Source organism: Tarenaya hassleriana, unplaced genomic scaffold (genome assembly GCF_000463585.1).
Source record: "Tarenaya hassleriana unplaced genomic scaffold, ASM46358v1 Cleome31, whole genome shotgun sequence".
NCBI classification, from domain to species: domain Eukaryota; kingdom Viridiplantae; phylum Streptophyta; class Magnoliopsida; order Brassicales; family Cleomaceae; genus Tarenaya; species Tarenaya hassleriana.
Genome location: NW_010966274.1, coordinates 521,993 through 530,936, shown reverse-complemented (window position 1 = coordinate 530,936; position 8,944 = coordinate 521,993). Strand labels below are relative to the sequence as shown.

At 32.7% G+C, this 8,944-nt stretch overlaps 1 protein-coding gene across 4 annotated transcripts in view; it reads left to right on the top strand.

Annotated features, from left to right (window-relative positions):
* The first annotated feature begins 7,345 nt into the window (after window positions 1–7,345).
* The window catches only part of LOC104820526 (squamosa promoter-binding-like protein 2), a 3,956-nt gene continuing 2,357 nt past the window's right edge, over window positions 7,346–8,944 (top strand). The window contains exons 1-3 of one of the 4 annotated variants that reach the window (XM_010550992.1): window positions 7,346–7,530; window positions 8,427–8,627; window positions 8,917–8,937. The gene's annotated coding sequence lies outside the window, so the exon portion shown is untranslated. Of the gene's footprint in view, window positions 7,531–7,587; window positions 8,628–8,916; window positions 8,938–8,944 lie in introns of those variants that run through there. The other 3 variants (XM_010550991.1, XM_010550990.1, XM_019203324.1) reach the window with 3 other exon arrangements.

Below are 8,944 nucleotides of genomic sequence, written 5' to 3'. Positions count from 1 at the left end.
ATGAATTTGACGGAATCCTTTCGCCACAAGTCGTGCCTTATACGTGTGCACGTTGCCATCCATGTCGGTCTTCTTCTTGAAGATCCACTTGCATCCGATGGGTTTTATCCCTTCAGATGCATCAACCAGAGTCCATACTTGGTTCTTTTTTTTCTTTTTTTAAAACCCTAGAAGACATTCTCCTTATATAGACTTTCCAAAATCCTAATTTGACAAGGAATAGATTACTAGGAATCCTAATCTAATTAGGTTTCCTAAACCTATTAGAATTCTAATCTCATTAGGTTTCCTAGATGTAATAGAATTCTAATCTCATTAGGATTCCTATACATAATAGGATTCCTAATCCCATTAGGATTCCTATTCCAATTAGGAATCTCAATCCAATTAGGATTCCTAATAGAATTCTAATAGGTTTAGGAAACCTAATTAGATTAGGATTCCTAGTAATCTATTCCTTGTCAAATTAGGATTTTTGGAAAGTCTATATAAGGAGAATGTCTTCTAGGGTTTTAAAGAAGGGGAAAAAGAAGAAGAAAAAAAAGAAGAAGAAAAAAAGAAGAAAAATAAAACCCTAAGCCTCCAAAAACCTTGCACACAAGAGAGATCGAGATCTCTAGTCCTAGCAGACAAGTTCCAAGGTGTTGGAATTTATCCCGACGTGTGGATACGTGTAGAGGGCGAGGTATTCTTCCTGCCTAGAGTGATCGGACGAACAGATCAATTGATACAGGCCCCGGATCGATTGAGGTAAGCGTTCTAACGTTTCTATGATTCAATAGTAGCATGGTTCTAGGGTTTCATTAAAATTTTTGTTTTATATCCACTGCGCAAACCCTAGAATCGATCTCTTAGGAATTAGATTCGCTCATGAGATCCCAGGAAACCCAACAATCTTCATGAAACCTCCACCGGGATATGCTGGTGTTATATGCACGAGCCAAGTTTGTCGGCTTAAGAAAGCCATCTATGGGTTAAAACAGTCGCTCCGCGCTTGTTATCATCGACTATATCAGGCACTTCTCGACAAAGGCTTCACCAGAAGTGACTCCGATCACTCTCTTTTCACACTCACATGTCCCATGGGTATTGTCGTTCTTTTGGTTTATGTTGACGACATAATTCTCTCTGGGAATGACGTTAACCGAGTAATCAAGAAACTAAATTATATCTGAGTAACGTTTTTGGTATTAAGGACCTCGGTTTACTTAAATATTTTCTTGGTATTGAGGTTTCTCGTACTTCTAACGGATTATTTTTATCACAAAGGAAATATATTCTTGACATGTTAACCGAGACAGAAAAGCTTGGAGTAAAACTAGTGAGGAAGCCAATTAAGAACACTTCAAAGATCAATGCGAAGGGGAACCATTCAACGAACCAGAACGCTACAGATGTATCGTAGTTAAGCTAATCTACCGTACTATTACTCGCCCTGATATTAGTTGTGTTGTGTATCAGGTTAGTCAGTGGATGCACTCTCCGATGACGAACCATTAGCACATGGTGGATCACATTCTGAAGTAGCTGGAAGGAACTCTGAACAAGGGTATTCGCATGGAAAGGAATGGGCATACCGAGCTCGTCGTTTACTGTGATGCAGATTGGACAGGAGATAGGACGGATCAGAAATCTACAACGGGTTATTGCACATTCATCGGAGGAAACTTAGTCACATGGAGCAGTAAGAAACAAAACATAGTGGCTCGTTTGAGTGCAGAGGTCGAGTACCGAGCGATGGCGAACACAACAAGTGAAGTTGTTTGGCTACGCCAACTCCTTAAAGACCTCGGAGTAGAGCCAACGACACCAACACGTTTGCACTGTGATAACCAAGCCACAATTCACATCGTAAACAACTCGGTCTTCCATGAGAGAACACAACACATCAAAGTGGACTGCCATTTCATCAGTGAGAAGATCAGAATAGACTCATCTCACCAACGTTTACTCGGAGTCACGATCAACTCGCCGATATCCTCACCAAAGCTACAAATTCCTTCCTCCTTAACAATTGTCTTGTCAAGATTGGCCTCGTTGAAGTTGACCGGCCAATCTTGAGGGGGAATGTTAACGGGCAATGTGACAGTCCAGGATACCATAGGAGGGGAGAGTGATCGCCGGTGTGAGAGGCACGGACAAGGAGCGGCTCTTGGCGAGCTTCTGGAAAGGGGGTATAAGGATGAATCGAACGCACCGAAATGAGAGGGATCCGATGGTTGTGTAGATATGGGACTACACAGTCAAAGATAACTTAAAGGAATTAATTGAGCTACTCATAGCAACAAGATGCATCTATCTTTTTGTTTAACCATCTCAAGAGAACTCCAAAGTTGCTCGCTTTGGTGTAGTCTTAAGATGAGTGACCTTCTGGAAAGTATTTTCCGGGATGTGTGCAAATGAGGACAAAACACGCTGAAAGATCTCGTGTTGGTGTGTGGGGACAGTTCTATCATTCGGTAGCAGCCTCAGGTTGTTACAAATGGTATGAGAGCCGGTTCTCTTCCAGTATGGTGTAATTCGAAGATGAATCAAGCAGAAGCTGGTGGACTTGTGACAGCTCAGGATACCTTAGGAGGGCGGAGAGTGATCGCCGGTGTGAGAGACACGGACAAGAAACGGCTCCTAACGAGCTTCTGAATAGGGGGTATAGGGATGAATCGAACACACCAAAATGAGAGGGATCCAAGGGCTGTGTAGGTATGGGATTACACAGTCAAAGATAACTTAAAAGAATTAATTGAGCTACTCATAGCAACAAGATGCATCTACCTTTTCGGTTAACCATCTCAAGAGAACTCCAAAGTTAAGCATGCTCACTTTGGAGTAGTCTTAGGATGGGTGATCTTCTAGGAAGTATTTTCCGGGATGTGTGTGAGTGAGGACAAAACACGTTGAAAGATCTCGTGTTGGTATGTGGGGACAGTTCTATCATTCGGTAACGACCTCGGATCGTTATAGACAAGAAAAGCACGAAGATGACGAACACAACACCGAAGTTGGCGGACAAAAGCAACACGACCAAGAATGGAACACAAGCAACCAAGTAGATAGTCTCATATACACAAATGGAAAGAAGACAATCCTAGATGCATATTTGTTAATCTTCCATATACCAAACTAGGCAATATTACATTGTCATATTAGAATATCTAGTTGTTGTGATTTCTAGGTTAAAAACAATTTGTACAAAGCACATACGAGTATGTAAGAGAATTGTTCTCTCCCAATCTCTTCTTCTTTCTCGACAGATTTGCATATCTCCATCTTTGTTCCATTTTTCAAACATTGAAACCTTGTTTTCTTCAAAAGAGAGAGAGAGAGGGGACCTGGCTGGACTTGAGGGGGTGTTGTTCGCCGGCGATGAGGAGGTTACCGGAGACAAAGACGAGCATGCCGGAGGCAGGACCGGAGGGCTGGCAATCGACAGTGGAGATATGGTACTGGCACTGCTGAAAGGGGAGAGATGTGAGCTTGGAGACGATGCTCTGAATGCCTTGAATCTTCTGGTCCTCGAACGTGGGCATGGACGAAGGCCTTTGTCGCCGCGTCGGCATCCATCTGCGTCGCCGCCATTGTTGTTCTTTCCGAGATGGGTCTTTTGTGCTCTTTTTGAAACTTTGGGGTATCTTTATAAGTATATATTTTTGCGTTGGTACGACGCCCGCTTTTTATTTTATTTTATTTTATAATTTAAATTAAATTACTGAGTGATGGGCTCATGGGCCTATATTCAAATCCAATCCAGTTGAAGACCAATCCCTCTCAGGCTCATTTCGGCAATCTCAATAATAATAATAATAATAATAATAATAATAATAATAATAATAATAATAATAATAATAATAATAATAATAATAATAATAATAATAATAATAATAATAATAATAATAATAATTTCTAATCCGATTATAAAAGTAAGAATATCATCCATCCACCTGATAATTCTTATTTTTAATAATAGATTTTTTATTGTTAATCGCGTTATATAAATCTTACCTTTTATTTCTAGAATTAAATTGCATTGACAAATTGTAAAAAACTGATGTTTCTTAGTATCAATAAGTTTTCTGTTGCTAAATAAATCTTTCGTATAGTAATATTATAGGTTCATATATATATATATATATAAACATAAAAATATATTATAAATTGAAATTTAGGTATTCTACATTATCAATATAAATTCCATTCTAAAAGTTTTAATTTATATAATATTTTATTTTTGTTTTCACTAGCAACCGGTAAATTTTAGTGATAATCTTTTTTTTAATTCATGTAAGGTATGCAATTAATTTTATATTTTAATATCATCATTATAAATAAAAATGATCATATTTTGAAGATATAATACTGTAAGCATTGAAAGTGCCCTACAACGAATAATTTCTTATAAAAAATATTGTTAACAATTATTTAATAAGATTCATATCTTCGCACGCGCACTTATTTATAATATTAATGTATAGTAAAAAAAAGTCATAATCCTAGATATTTTACGTTGACCCCAAACCTCGTTAAGAATTATGTGGAATGCTAGTAATATTTAATTAATAACAACATAATCATGATTATTATATTGAGGCCTATGTTTAGAAATATTTTTAAAATCAAATTCTATTAGGGGTAGGTGAGAAATAATTGTAATCTATTATATTGAAACAAATATTTAAAATTGTAATAGAGAATGGGAGAAATACTTTTTTTTTTTGGTTAAAATGGGAGAAATACTTATACCATATTAGTTAATTAATTACTTATATATTATAAAAGATGGAGCTTCCGTGGTTCATTTTATAGATTTGTTTAGGTCAAATTATATTCTATACTAAATCGATTTAAATTATTGTACTGAAGATTTCATAAGAACCATTTATACAAAAACTTATTGAAAATTCCCACATGAATTTTTTTTTATTCCCACATGAATTGATATCTATATAAAACACAATTCATAAGTCAAAATGTACCTTGAAAATAATATAATTTATTTTATTAATAGTGCCTGAGACTAAAAAACATATTTTTTACATTAGTATCATCTAAAATTTGAAACTAAAATAGTTTAATTAAAAAAACATATATATAAAAGTTATTTTAACTTAAGAATTGCTAATAAGTGCCCGTAAATAGTGTGACTTAATAAATTATCAATATTATTTATAAATTTAGTGAAAAATAAAGAATAAAATAAAGAACACCAATTTACTTTAATATTGACATATAAAGCACAAAGCATGTTAGTATTAAAATAAGAAAGGGAGAATCGCTGTAAAATACCTGTACTTTTCTCTGTTCTCAATTTAATACCTGTACTTTTTTAATTACTGAATAATACCTTTACAATTGGTTTTTCTCCAAATAAATCCTATACTTTTAAATTATTGGCCAAAAAATACCTACCGTCAAATAACCGCCACGTAGACAAACGGAAATCCTACGTGGCGGTGAAATTCTCAACCTCTCTCCTAATCATCGCGCCATGTCATCGCCACATCAGAAATTAAATAAAAAATAAATAAAAAAATAAATTACTTAATAATAATAATTAATTAATTAAATAAAAATCATAAAATAAATAATAAATATATATACACATACATATATATATACATATATGTATATATACACACATATATAAATATATACATACACATATATACATATATATACATACATATAAACACACATATATATACCATATATAAATATATATATACATACACATAAATATACATATATATGAATAATAAAAATATACATACATACATACACATATACACATATACATATATATATATATACACATGTACATATACAAACGTATATAAATATACACATCCACACATATATATATATACATATATACATATACATTCGCATATATACATATACATTATACATACATATATATATACATATATACATATGCATACACACATATATATATATATACATACATATACAACACATACACATACATATATAAATAATATATATACATATACATGCTATATATATACATACATATAAATATATAAATGTATGTATATACATATATTTATATATATATGTATATGTATGTGTTATATATATGTATATATATGTATGTGTATGTGTTGTATATGCATGTATATCTATATATATATATATATATGTGTATGCATATGTATATATGTATATATATATATGTGTATGTATAATGTATATGTATATATATGTGAATGTATATGTATGTATGTATATATATATATGTACGTTTATATATATGTATTAATATATATGTGTATTTATATGTATGTATATAAACATGTGTATATATATGTGTATGTGTATATGTGTATGTATATGTATATTTTTATTATTTATATATATGTATATTTTTGTGTATGTATGTATATATATATATATTTATATATGGTATATATATGTGTGTGTTTATATGTATGTATATATATGTGTATATGTGTATGTATATATTTATATACGTATGTATATATGTATATATATGTGTATGTGTATATATATATTTATTATTTATTTTATGATTTTTATTTATTTAATTAATTAATTATTAATTAATTAATTTATTTTTTATTTATTTTCTATTTATTTTTTATTTATTTATTATTTATTTTTTATTTATTTTTTATTTATTTTCTGACGTGGCGATGATATTGCGCGATGATTAGGAGAGAGGTTGAGAATTTCGCTGCCACGTAGATTTCCGTTTGTCTACGTGGCGGTTATTTGACGGTAGATATTTTTTGGTCAATAATTTAAAAGTATAGAATTTATTTGGAGAAAAACCAATTGTATAGGTATTATTTAGTAATTAAAAAAGTATAGTTATTAAATTGAGATCAGAAAAAAGTACAGTTATTTTACGGCAATTCTCCCAATAAGAAAGCTTGCAAAATATGCCAAGGATGGGTTTGTCGTTGGGTAATGATTTGGAATCCAAATATTGAAATTTTAGATATTGAAAAATGTTGGAATATATCTCAATTGGAATTTGGTTTTCATTTTCCGATTAAAAATTTCATTTGTATCAAAATAATCGAATATTTCAAATCCATGTTTTAATCCAAAAATATTTTTTTATTTTGAAATTAAAAATATCATATGTTGATAAAAAAAAAAAACTATTTTTTTTATTATTTGGATATTTAACTGTATTCGAGGTCTTGGATTTGTACAATATTTTTAATTTATAGAAAAAACTTTATGTCTCTTCATAGTTAAAATGATTACACAAAAGAATATAGTTTTCAATTATTACTTAATTTCATTTTTATAAAGTTAAAGCCGGTGAAAGCAGTTTGACCCTACGCCCAAGTTTGTACGTAGCTCCCACCACACTCTCTCTCTCTCTCTCCCTCTCTCTCTCTCTCCCATTTTCTTCCTCCATCTCTCTCGCAGATTGGGTAATGCGTTTGTACAGTGTGTTGTCAAAGCCAAAAACGGAAGCTTTTCTTCATTAACTCGCAGACCCTTTCATCCACTTCACAGCTTCTGCTTTTCTGATCTGTAAGTTTCAATCTTTTCTTTATCTTTGATCTTTTTTTCATGGATTTTTCGTTTTCCTGCAAGTTTTTCTTTTTGGGTGTAATTTTTTTTTTCTTGTTGGTGTTATTTTTGTAAAAAAAAAATTGGTCCTTTTTGGTCCTAAAGAAGAGATCTTTGTTCACTTGGTTTAAGAAATAGAGTAATGATGAGAATGATGATGTTGGAGGAGAAGGTTTTTTTTTGTCCAAAAATGGCGAAACATCATCTGTTTGGTTGTCTTTGCGGCTGAGATTTGAACCCTACTTTCTTTGATTATTAGACTGATAAAATTGCAGGAGCCCTCCCTACCCTCTCGATCTCTGTTCTATGACTTTTCTTCTAAATTTTTTTCACTACATACAAAATAGCATCATTTTCAGAGATTGATGAGAGAAATGGTGGGTAGTAATAATCAAGATGCATGGTTTTTTCTATGTATTGATGAATCTGAAGCCATTGGAGACGAAAGTGATGTGAAGAAAAGGGGCCATCACTTTCTTGTCAACACACTATTAGTCAAACCGACCTACTCGTTTGTTGTCTTCGTCCTTTTTCCACGAGACCCAGATTCTTAAAACGTTTACAGAAAGCTTGATTCTTTAAGCATTAGCCGTGAAGAGATTCTCAGAAGATTACAACACTAGATTCTTCAGGTTTCTTATGGTGTTTTGCTTCATTTTCTGTTGTGTGTTTGGTAATGTACTTGCTCCAGTATCATCAGTCTCAGATGTGGGTGAACCATATAGGGATGATATCTAGTACCATTGGTGGGCTTTTTTCCTGCAGTAATTGCAGGAATCTACATATTTTTACAGCGTGGAATGGGATGTTTTTACAGCTGGGTTGAGTAATTGGATCTTTGTATAATGATGGTGAAGGAGGGGCCTACTTCTCATGGATTCACTCCCACAATCTAACGAATGATGAATCTGAATTATTGGCTGTGGAGCTTCTGATGGACACTGGGGGAAAGTCAGGGTATCTTTTGTTGGTGATGCTGTTCATGTGAATATTTATGAACTTTTCAGTGGAAAGAAGATCTTCTTCTTCTTCTTCTTCTTCTTCTTGAAGTGGTCGAGGTATATCCATGGTTGTTTATCTTTTCACTAATTTGCATTTGGTGTATGTCATCATAATCTGTTTTCTTACAAGATTAGATATGCTTAAGTAATGGTTAGCATCTACTATTCGTTCATATTCCCGTTTTCTGAAAATTTTATGGTAATCTGTTCTAAGCATCAGTCAATATCTTGAAGATAGTTCATCGGTATACCGAGCTTTCTTGTTATGCAGAATTCAAGATTCAATGACTCTAGACTGTTGCATTTTGTGATGTCCTGATCTTGCATGTTTCTTTGTCTGTGGCAGAATCTGTTGGTGGGTGAATCCTCTTTCC